The sequence below is a fragment of the Crocodylus porosus genome, unplaced genomic scaffold (assembly GCF_001723895.1).
Source record: "Crocodylus porosus isolate Cpor-Errol unplaced genomic scaffold, CroPor_comp1, whole genome shotgun sequence".
Classification (NCBI taxonomy): Eukaryota; Metazoa; Chordata; order Crocodylia; family Crocodylidae; genus Crocodylus; species Crocodylus porosus.
In genome coordinates, this window is record NW_017728924.1 from 2999488 (window position 1) to 3011927 (window position 12440).

A 12440-nucleotide genomic window follows, 5' to 3' on the forward strand; every position below is an offset into this window, starting at 1 on the left:
TTCACAGTTAGGGCGGCTAGGAGCTGGAACCAACTTCCAAGGGAAGTGGTGCTGGCTCCTACCCTGGGGGTCTTTAAGAGGCTTGATGCCTACCTGGCTGGACTCATTTGAGTCCAATTTTTCTCCTGCCCAGGTTGGGGGTCAGACTTGAGGATCTACAAGGTCCCTTCCAACCCTACTTCTATGATTCTATGATAAGTAGAAAACACATAAGTATTTTGGCCCCCAAATACTTATTGCATGCTACAAGTTAAAGCAGCTCAACAGTCTTAATTTTAAAGACAGAAATCAACATTAACAGGAAAACTAATGGCAATATCAACAGGTGGCTCTCCTTTACTCCTGAGTGACAATGAAAATTGCCAGTGCCTCTCACTCCTGACTCTCAGTCCCCTGGCCCTGCTGGTGTCCCTCAGCCCCAACCCACAGCCCCCAACCCCTCAGCCCTGCTGGTGCCCTCACTTCTGATCCACTGTCCCCTGCCCCCAGACCTCAGCTCCGCAGTGTGTGGGATGGGGAGGTGTGCACAGTAGGTATAGAGCTACAACCTGGCCGGACTGGCATAGGCAGGAGCCACCCCTGCAGCCCAGCAGACAGGATCCGGAGTAGGGCATCAAGACTTCTTGCTGCTGCTGCCGCTGCTGCCAGGACCTGTGTGCCAGCCATGCCACCAGCAACATGTGGACTAATGGATGCGGGGGCTGCTCCACCTTTGCCTCCTGCCACCAGCTGCACAAATCTGAGGGGGCGCATGCACCCTTGACATGTCATCTGTGCCCCCCCAATGCATCATCAATGTCTCCTCTTGCCCTATAGACTTAATTTGGCGGAGCTGCAGGAGCTGCTCTCTATGCTGCCTGGTTGCCACATCTGTGTGTGTGTGCTCACATGCACATGGTGCCCCTGCCTGATTGCCCTCCTCCCACTTCCCCCAGCCCATTGCAGCCTGGAACCCTGCTAGCCTGCAAGGAGAAACCCACAGTTTCCCATGTTTTTCTCCTTTAAAGGAGAAAATCTGTGCTTTTCCACATTTTCCCATGATTGTTTACAACCCTTTCATAAATTCTTGTGGTCCATTTTTGGGTCAGAACCCACGAGTTGAGAAATGCTGGCTTACGCAACATATAAGCCCAGAACTGGAGCTAGAGGGTCAGTCTGGCCTGGAAAGCTGCCACAGAAGGAGCTCTGCACTGAGAGGACTGGGGCTGAGTGACTGAATAGAATCTGCCTGATAGGAGGACTACAAGTAAGGAACTGAAGGCTTGCAAAGAACTCAGCTTTGTTATGCAGCTAGTTTCTGTTATACCCCGGGGGCTGTTATAGTTTATACTGGAGGACCAGGTTTAGGACTGATGGGTGGGGGAGGTCTCAGTGGTGCTAGATGGGCATGTGGTTATTCCAGGACCCTTGGAAGGCAAACCCAGAGCCTGAGAAGGGTAACCTGGGGGAAATGGAACCAGAACAGTCGAGAGGCCCTACCAGGGCTGGACGTCAACCAGGACAGAGGGCCCCTGAGAAGCATGCGGTTGTACTGATGGCCACAGGCCCACCAAAATAAGCAACTGATAAGACCTGCTAGGTGTGGGCATGGCTGTCAGTGTGGTCTGAGGCCATGGTTGCAGCCCTTAAGACAGTTACCAAAGGCCGAGGTAGATCTAGAAGAGGTAGGTCAGTGTTCTCTGGGATCTTGTGAGCAGTCTCCTGATTTGTTTTGCTCAAAATAGCATCAAAGGTGTGGCAGGCAAGAAAAGGGGAGACCCAAGAACCAGAGGGGCAGGAACTGCCAGGCTACCAGGGCGCGTCACGGCTATCCCTGGGACTGCTACACCGCCTCTTCATTTTGAATGAGAACATGTTTCCGGTATATCTTATATTTACCACTTTCCCATGCTGAAGGAAGCTACTAATAAAACGTTAACATCTTCCAAGTTCGTTACGGGAATGTTCAAATTGCCCTGACTAAGTTCCGGTTTCACCCTATTCCTTGAACAGTCATATTTCTGTTTGCTTATAGAAACTGAACTGGTGTGGATTTGTTGATCGCTTGTACATCTTAAGTCTGCCATATTTTGAGAGTGAGACAGGGAGAAAGGTGGCCTCATGTCAGACCTAGGAGTATAGAACTACGTGAGCTCCTGAAAATCGGTCTCTTCTGAGTCGGTGCTGGGTAAGGCAGGCATTTTGTGTAGCCTAAGACCGCTGACCTTGTTTGTAACAATCTCAGTCTTGTCCCAGAAACTCATAAGTTTAAATGCCAGAGTCATGGGTAAGAGAGAAGGGCAAAAGAAGAAACCGCTTGGTGGAGTTCTGAAAAAAACTTACCACTATTACGCATGAGCCATTTGTCTGGCTGTAGTAATAGAGTCCAACCAGCGGGGGGCCTCTAGTCACATATTGCGTATAGAATCCGGCCGGAGTATCACATGTCCCAAATGTTGGCCATGTGATGGAGCCAGTGAAAGTCCTTTCCTGACCCCAGCGGGAAAGACCTGCAAAATCAAGGACTGTGTTGAAGTAATGAAACCTATAGTTTTGCCCTGGTCCTTTTTCATATGAGGATCTTGTCATGTTTCTCTGCTGAGGGTCTGTCATACTCCATGGTTGAATGTAGCTGAAAACCAAGGAACTCTCTTTCCATGTAGGGACCAGGGAAGTGAAATTCCTCAAAAAATCACTTAGTTTTAATAGTGCTGCAGCTACCGTGTGGTTAATAATATCAGCTAGACAGTTGGATTTAATTCAGCCTAACTTAGCTAGACCTTAAGCAGAGTGAGGTCCTGCCCCTGCTGAAATCAATAGCAAGAGTTCCACTGAGTGAATTCAAAGATCTGACTTTAGGATTTTTATGTGGAAGCACAGATGATTATTGCTTTGCAGTTTTGCATGCATGTACATGCACTGTCATGTACACATGAGCATTTACTGATACAAAGGGAGAGCCTGGCTCACCATGGGCAAGTGAAAGGTTAAAATAAACTGCTATTAATACTCGTTTATGGCACTGGATTTTCCCCTGTGATTCACTTCTTCAGTCTCAGAATCTCCACCCTCTAGGCAATAATTAGCAGCACAGCACGTCACAGCACAGCTAAGGGAATCATCTTTTCTCCCAGTTTGTCCTTCCGAAAAACCACCCTGTGCACAGCAACCAGTCTCTATTCTCCTTGCGACTAATGATCTGCTTAATTGTTTTGAATCAGTGAAGGGCCATCCTGTGAATTGAGAGTGGAATTGTTATTCCAGAATGATTCTATGTGGACATTTTCAGCGTACAATTAGGGGGCTCTTTTAAAGTGGTTTAAGTTAATTCAGAAGAAGGCACACAATGGAGTTATCCCAAATGGCTCCATGTGTAAATGTTCTCATCAGCTGTATAATGTTTACCCGTCTTTGTAAGGTGCTTTGAGGGCAATGGGTAGAAAGTGTGGTGTCCACGCTAAACCTAATTGTTAGCATACTGGAAAAGTAGTAAAAAGAAAGTAGTACAACCCTCTCATATTGGTACATCAATGTAGCTTTTCCTGTTCGAAAAGAGGTAAAAGACCTTGTCAACACAAGGAGGGTTTGGCTGCTCTGGTTATACTGGTATAGCTAATAGCACAAAATAAGCCTGCATAGGGACAGTTATACTGGTAAAGCTGTGTCCCACTAGGGTTTGTACTGCTAAAAAAAATCACATACCTACCTGACATACATGATGTATATGTAGAACAATCTGTACAGCAATGGCAAAATATGTTAGGTGCTCTATGTGCACATCAGCAAAATCCACGAGACCAGTGATTCTCAACCTTGGGTGCCTTGAAATCCTTTCAAGGGTGTCGTGGGGTGCCACTCAGTGTGAGTACTGTTAGGCGTACAATTGTGATTCACAGGATAAACCAAGAGATTTCAAATAGGAAACCAGAGTGTTAAAACATTCTGCCTGTTGTGGGCTTTCTTAGTTTTTTGCAACAGAAGAATTGATCTAGTATTTTTCTGTAGTCAAAAAACAAATACAAACTAAACGCTGGTATTTTCCAAGAGGTGCCTGGAGTCTAAAAAATATTGAGAACCACTGTACGAGGCAGAGCAGCAAGAGGCATTTCAGGTCAGGCAAGTGTTAGACGTTGCCAGAGCTTTGTCAGCCCTCCTCCTCTTAGTAGGAGTAGTCACATTCAGTGGGTGGTTCAGACTGTGGTGTTCTTGGGAAGCCACTCCCTGTGAGGCAGTCCTGTGTTCAGAGCTGGGAGGGGAAAGGAGGAAGCAAGCACGCACTCCTCTTGCATATGCAGCTTTGTTAAGGCAGGTCTGATGAAGGAGGAATGTAATGTGTCAGTGACAAGTTTTAAGTCTTCTTGGTTGCCAGCCTGATAAATCTGGCAATAAACCACAGGTCTGACATGGGAGAGCAAAGTGGGAGTCTGTTTTTTGTTCATGAAGAAAGGTGCAGTGCAGCTGAAAGCCAGTTCATTCACACTCAGAATCGTCCTTTGATCCAACATGTCTGTGAGCCTTCACAGTTACTCCCATTAGAGGTCAGTAAGACTTACACAGGCTGCAATGACTTGCTGGCACAGCACAAGGAAAGGTGGGGCTCTGGCTAGCATATTAAACACTTCCTGACTTCACATAAGTCCCTAAAAGGAAATTCAGTCATGCTGGGTCCCAGAAGTGACCTTCAGTCAGGTGACTTCATCCTGGCTGTGCCTTTCCTGATATGAAGGTCATTTGCAGAACCCAGACGGCAAAGATCTCCCTTCACCTATTTCAGGATTCTCATTTTGTACCTCTGGGGCAAAATCTTTTATTTTTACACAGTTTTAAGATAGTTTAACTTAAATACCCAGAACACTGTATTTCTCTGCATTGTAATAAATGACCAGTAACTCATGGTGAGGAGAATAAAACACTTTGAAACAAGACCTGAAGGAACAGCGTAATATAGAATCAAAGTTAGATGTCACTCCTTTTTCTCAGCAGAAGCACTTGTGGCTTTGTAGCTCAGGACCCGCTTTTAGAGTTGGTACATAGGAACGTAGGCGTTGCAATGTCAAGTCAGACCAGCGGCCAATCAAGTCACTTACAGGCATCAGTAGCAGTCCCCAGATGAAGATGCAAGTCATGCCGAAGTGGGAAGTGGTGGAATAGCCAGCCTGTAGAGGAAATCTTCTGCCCTTCTCATTAGTTAGAGCAGTGGTTCCCAAAAGATTCCCCTTGCAACCCAACTTCCAGGCTCATGAAACCCACTTCTGGTTGCCGTTGTGGCCTGTGGCTGGTCATGAACCCCACTTACCTCAAATCCCACATGAGGTCACAGTCCTTGGATTAGAAACCACTGAGTTAGGGTTTGGTTTATTCCCTGAAACAGGAGGGTTTAGTTCTTCCGAACTCATGGATTGTTTTTTAAAACCCACGTACCTATGTGTCATTTCAGATAAAATTGATGTCCGCTGAGAGATTAATTTTAAGAAATTTTATAGGATTTTAAAGCTCTTCAATAATCAGACATGAAGGTCAATAAATTAGGAACTTGTCTTTAGATCTTTACCTGCATTTTGTTAAAAAAAAAGAAGCTGTTCTTGCAGTCTCAGTTTCCTTTCTGGTATAATATTGCTTGCTCATACAAGAGAATAAATTTGAGTGATCCTGTAGATCAGGCTTGTCCAACACATGGACCGTGGGCCGCCATGTGGCCCGCCAAGCCATTTTCTGTGTCCCGCAGTGCTGTGATGGGAAACAAAACTCAATGCTCTTTACTTTTGTTCCCACCCTTTGTCCCCCCCCCAGCCCCTCAGCAGCTTAACTAATGGCTGCTGAAGGGCTGGGGAAGGGACAAGGTTCCCACACGCACCGTGTCAGCTTGACGTTGCTGATGTGGTGCGGCTCCTCCCCTCCCCCCTCATTTCATGGTGTTCCTTCCTCGCCCCACCCCTCCCTCATTTGCATGCCAGCTCCTTCCCTCTCCCACATTGCAGGGTTTCTGTTCCCTGCCCTGCCCCTCCCTTCCTCATTTGCATGCTGGCCCTGCACTTCGCCGGTCCCTGCCGGCCACATGGGCTGGAGCAGGTCACAGTGCAGCAAGCGGGCAGGTGCAGGGGGTGCAGATGCCAGCTCGGAGGATGCTGAGGCCAGGCCTGCGGGAGATGCTGCTGCCGCTGCTGCTGTAGCTGTTGAGGTGGGAAGCCAGCACCCCTCCCAGCATCCCCCCATGCCTGCAGACATTGCACTGGGGGTGGTGAATCATGGGCCCTGGGGAGGGAGGGACCCCTGCTGCTTGGGCTTGGGCCCGGGCTGCCCCATGGGAGAGGGAGCAGGGGGGTGTCCCTGCATATCCTGCACCCCCCTGTAGAGTCCCCACATGTCCCTCTGGCTGCTGAGCGCAGGTGTGGGAGCATCCTCGAGGCTACCCAGGTGGCAGGGAGAACACGGCAGGGTCAGGCGGCACCCCTTTACCCCTATGCCCCCAGGCTGTGGCCGGACTGGACAGGCCACGCGAGCGCCCACCCCTGCCGGCCCACTGGGTGATAAAAAGTTCATGGTCTGGCCCCACATTCAAAAAGGTTGGACACCCCTGCTGTAGATCTTTAGAATCTCCAACTGGTAGGAGATCAGCACTTGTCATTGTAACCAGAATATCTCTTCTGATTGATGCTTAGTCCACACATCCATGGATGTGGTCTCAGAATGCAAAAAGAAGGTCTATGATCATCAAAGATGCTGGGGTAGTACAGTCAATGAGGTGCTTCACAAATTATTTAGTTTACTTGTATCAATATCTGATTAGACAATTAAAACCTGTCTACCAGAATTTGATCCGGACCCAGGTATTGTGGCCAGAATCTGGACCCAGAATTGTGGCCGGACCCAGAAGATCACTTTCTTCTCACTGCTGGGAAGCTGGAGAATCCCGCCCTGATTTATTATTCAAAACTCCAAAGCCTCAAGTAATAACTGGAATAACAGGTGATACCCTATAAATAGTGCAAATCAACACCTTGTTTGGCCATTACAAACTCTGTAATTGGCTGGCATGTCTCTGAGGTGGATTCTAAGGTATAGGCTACCTGTGATTAAAACAGAATAATGTATCATAATAGTTGGTATGTGTATGTCCTGGGGAATGGCGGAAAAGGGGCAGGAGACCCTTTCTGTGGCATGGGTTGAGACAGGGGCAGCCTGCCACGACAATAAGAAGAAAAGCCCTGAGAACAGGGCAAACTTACCTCTACCAGGTGCAGCCAGGCCGAACGAGCCACAGAGGGGCAGAATGCCTGTGCAGTTCGTCAGCCACTTTTCTCTACAGCAAGTGCTCTGCAGCTGGAGCCGGTTCGGCCTGACGCCATCATCCAAGAACGCTGCCCAGCAGCAATAAAGGTGGCAGTGGGGAAACAGCAGAGAGGGATGGATTGTACCCCCGAGCTGAGCAAGGGCCTCCCAGCGACAAAGAGGAGAGGCTGAAGAGGGACCCAACGGAGGGGTCCGACACTTAATTAAAGGGACACACCACCCCGGACAGTGAGTGAGCTGGGCCAGAGGAAGGCACTGAGGGATGGTGAGGTCATCAGATGCAGGACGCGTGAGTGGGGAGCAGGCTGAGACCCTTCCTGGAATTTCAGTTAATTGTTACTCTTTTGGTTCATTTTTAAGCCCTGGGGCCACTGGAAGCACTTGGAGGGCTGAGTAGGCTGGGGCCACACAGGGGACCCCGATGCTCATAGCCCGGACCCATCACCAGGCATCATCTCTCTGCCCTGACTACATGTGAGTGGTGGAGAGGAAAACTGCTGTGATCACTGAGGGTCAGAACAATGGAGAGGGGACAGGACATGACACCTAAGTGGAGTTGAACTGACCATCATTTGGCTGTACCAAGAGGCTGGCGCAAAGCTGGGGTGTAGGGGAGGTGGAGCCCCAGGAACATCCACTGGTGATGACACCTGGCGTGTTCCCCATGGTAAGATGGTAAGATGGAATCCCACTACTGAACAAAACATCCAAGACATGGCAGGCGAGTATCGGGGTATCTCTCAGGGAAAATGTGACCCAATATCACGGCAGCAGGAGCAGCCTCTGTGGCAGACCCCAAGTGCCCGGTCTAGGGCCACACGAGAGGCTCCACAAAACCAGGCAGGTACAGTGTACATGTGACTGCCATCAAGAGAGTGGAGTCAGAACTACTTTACCATTCACCATAGGCCCTCTACTGCTAGTAACTGATGAAGATTCCCTTTGGGCTTTATGTTCTAAGAGCTGATGAACTGGCATCCTTTTCTGGCCTCGTTGTATGGTTCCAAGTGGCTGTGATGTACAGCATGGGGATGAAGTGACGGCTTAGCTGATCAGGGCTGTTGTCTTAACTGTAACATACACCAAGGGATGAACAGGAAAGGCTCGTCATTGTCTACAGCATAGAGGCAGTATTGATTTGCTAAGTCTTGGGGAAATGCACATCCTGCTCCAACTCAAATGCCCTCTCAAGGTCAAAGCTCTGAGCCTAAACAGAATCCCTGTGGAGTGATACTTCCTAATGACAATGAAATCTTCAGACTCCTCTCAGTATCTTCACTTTTGCTGTGCCTCTGCTGTTCTCCCTGTCCAGGGGTCTGGGCTAAGTGAAGAGTAATCATAATATGTACATTCATTCTCTGATGGATTTCAAGGAAACATTGTGCTTCTGACTAATCTATCTTTGCCCATCAGCATGGGAAACGCAGACATCTAATAGGGCCTCTATACTCAGGAGCACATCTATACTCAGCAATGCTGCGTTGTAGATCATACATCTTAAGAAGAATTATGCCATTGTTAAAAGGTTAATGACCCCTGACCCTTCCCAGCCTAATTCCCAACACTGACAGGTTGGTGAGTCCTTAAACTGCAGGAGGAATCCTCAGCACTGTAAGAATATGCTAGCAAGGCATAGGCAGCAGGGCTAGGGGACAGGGGACAGAGCTGCTCAAGGGCATGTCCCGCCTGATTTTTCTGGCCTAAACCTGCTGTACAACCTGTTAACCAGGTGCTCTGCAAGGCAGATAGCTGTAATGCGTGCAGGTGATTCAGAGTCTGGATTGGTCTAAGGCAAATGAGGCGGCCGCCTTTGTTCCACGCCTCTAAGGGAAACTAACAATTTAATTATCCAGCTGAATCAGGTTCTTCTTTCTCCTAATTGTAGCAGGTCTGCATGCAGTTCCTGCACTAAGCTCTTTAGATCTGGCAGTAGTTTTTTCTAACCGGGGGACTCATATTCGGCATCTTTGCCAATAATGCTAGTGGACCTGGCATAGCCAAGCCCTTTAAAAAGTATAGGAGACACTGTGACTGTGAGGATATTTTAATTAGCAAACGACTATGATTAAGAAACAAATGATCCACTACCGCAATCACCGCAAAGAATTTTATTGCTCTCCACCACAGGCACAGAGGGCCTTTATATCAATTTAAAATGACTGTGTCCATGAGAGGAATCTGTCCCCTTTTTGCTGTACTGCTGTAGTTGAAGTGCTACAACTTGTGCATGTAAAGAAAGCCAAAAGGCTGCAGCGCAGAATCATTCTCTTGTTTCTCGCACGTAATGGGGCTGGGCCAGAGCCCAGAGAAATCAGTGGCAGTTTTTTAATCCACTTCACTGAGCTGTGAAGCAGGCCTGTAGATCCAAGATCAGCAGAGCCAGCAGGACTGTCTTCCCAAAGCCTTTCTCCTTCAATGGACTCTTCCTCCCAACCCTCCAGGGAGAGTAATGCTTTCCTACTGCACTCAGGCAGTAGATCTGCCTACTCTTTATGTTTTATTTTGCCTTTCATTCAGCTTGGACAACGCAGGTAGATTTAGGTCAGCGTCAGTTCCCTAGACCCAGTGCTTGGTGAGGCCAGGTTTGGGCACAGACTCCACGCAGGGAGAGTGATTTAACTCCCACGCTCATGTTGTTTTCTAAAGGAAACCACTGAGACATTTGTAGTAGGCCTGGGGATTTTAAAAACCAGCTTAGTACAGAAATCTCAGCTGGGGCAAGTTGGAGTAGTGGCTGCCCTGGGCCTGAGAGTTCAGACAGCCTCTTCAGCTAGGGTCTTAACTCTGAACCTGTTTGGTGGTGGTTCATTTTCAGCCCAGAACTTAAAGGCTAGTGGAAGGCTTGGGTCTGCCACTTTTGTACCTGTCCCATCCTACCATACACTGCAAGTTGTCCTCCAGGCCCCAGTTCACATTTACTTGTGCCAGCAAGAAAGTCCCTGACACAGAAAACTTACCCCCGGTTTCCCCCAGGTATTTTAAGCCTGAGCCAGGAAGAACCATGCCTGGGGTATTGTCATGTCCAGCTCTTCCCCAGCTGCCTGAAGGCTTGAAAGGGCCATAGCAACAAGTTGGGCTGGGTCCCAGGTCTGCTATAAGCTGTACTGGGGCTCACCTGCTGCATGATTACAGTGCATTTCATAATTCCTACAATCAGTCCTTGGGTATCGCTCGTGATGCTTCCTTCTTCTCCTGTGCTGGGTGGGATGTGCCTGCTTGCAGAGCAAGGCTGTCCTTATTGTGAATGGAAGGGGCCCAAGGGGAGATAGGGCAGCCCTTCTTCACACTGCTGGCCCTGGGGAGGCCGATGGGATCGATCTCAGGAGAAAGTTTTAACCTTGGGGAGTAGTCTGACCCAACATGTTTTACATAAACAAAAATATTGCATAATGGAGCCCGGCAGCAGTGGAAGCAGAGAGAGAACACCTATGTGGGGGAGGTTTCGACATGCCTGACTCACTGACGATGACATATCAGTGCTAGTCATTCCTGAATAAGCCAGAGACAAAGGCTGTTACTCATTTAATACTGGGTCTTGACTGTTTTTGTTTGGCCAGCCACCTCTGCACGAGAGGGGCAAGTTTATAAGTACATTGCTTTCTTACTCCTTACCTATATGTTATAGCATCCACGTCAGTTCTTACAACACTATAGCAGGGCTAGAGACCAAGCACACAGAAGCATCCCACAGCTGGTGGTCTGGCTGTGTTTGGAGATATACATCGCATATTCAGGCCTTAGTAGCAATCAAGGGGATCAAAATAATGATCCAGGGCCAGGAGAAATGACCGCTCGCATCAGTTTATCCCAAGCTACTGAGACAGATCACAACTGCAGACTGTGGCTTTGCTTTAGAAGTTTGGGAGCTTAGATTAGGCTCCCCTCTCATCACTTTTAGATTGTGATCGACTTTCCTGATTGTATCTGGTCTTGATTTATGAGCGCTATAGTGACATAAAATAGCTGAAGCCAAACAATATCGCATGATTTTAGATTCTTAATTAGGTTTCATTCATTTGCTGGGTGGCCGTGGCTACTTTCCCTTTTCAATCCGTACCTTTAACGACAACCAGAACAAAGTAGAATGATTTAAAATGGAGGGACATTAATATCTGCCCTGAAAAGCTTGGATTCAAAGCACTTTTTTAACAAGGCACTTGGGACACTAAGGTATCTGTAGGCAGTGAAAGGTGCCTCTCACTAACACTTTCAAATGCTAATTTTCTGTATTTATTGAGTCAGTTTGGTAAATACTGCACAAATAAGGGCATCAGGCTGGTATTCAGACACCACAACAAATGCAAAGAAAAGTTCATAACTTAGGTTCTGAACCAGAGCTGACTAAAGTCAATGGGGATATTTTTCTTTTCCAACCTGTAAATCGGCCTGCATCAGAACTCTGGGATATGATTCCAGAATCAGGGCCGAACCCTCCTAAATGCTGGAAAAGCTCCAATCTGAATCTCAGGCTACACTTGGCAGCGTACCCACATGTCTATAGCGGGCCAGTCAAAACTCTTGAGTCCGCATTCCCTGGATTTGAAATCTGCCATTTGAGAGTCTTTGTAGTATATAACTGTGCCAAACAACAAATAGCTGAATCCAAGGGGTTGCATAACTTAAATTAATTCTTTTAAAATTCTAGAATTGGCTTATTGGGTTACTCGCACAAGAAGCAAAGGGTTTCGTGATCTGTTTTATTGGACTGCCAGTGGAGTGGGGAGAGGTGTTGAACAAGCCTTCAGGCACGAGGTGCTCTTCTTCAAGTTACCTGCAGGCAGAGAGCATGCTCCTTGTTGGGGAGGTGCTTGATTGGGACTCAGGGACTGTCTTCCATTCAGTCTTTGTAGATCCTCTCTCAAACAACTGCTGGTTGTTTGTAGGCATGACTAACAGTCTAACACTGCTACTAATTAATTGTATTCATGCTAACTCTAGAGACCTAGGGAAATGGCCTGTAGCCTTCAAAAGACAATCACCAGTTGCAGCTATATGCTCTGGTCTCCTTCTTGCTATAAAGCTGCCTTGTCTAAGGAGGCTGCTTTATCTTTCCCTGGATATAAATAGCCTTCCTGTTGCCCGTAGAAAAGAAAGACAAGGGATCTTGCTGGTAGGCAGCGAGTGGTGTCCTATTGCACATGCACAGGTTGGATACTCTCCAGAACACAGAG

General features: G+C 47.9%; 1 long non-coding RNA gene across 1 annotated transcript in view; it reads right to left on the minus strand.

Moving 5' to 3' along the window:
- The window catches only part of LOC109313591, a 14992-nt gene extending 6434 nt beyond the window's left edge, over window positions 1-8558 (minus strand). The window contains exon 1 of the long non-coding RNA XR_002102091.1: window positions 7206-8558. This is a non-coding gene — a long non-coding RNA (uncharacterized LOC109313591). The remainder of the gene's footprint in view (window positions 1-7205) is intronic.
- Window positions 8559-12440: the final 3882 nt, after the last annotated feature.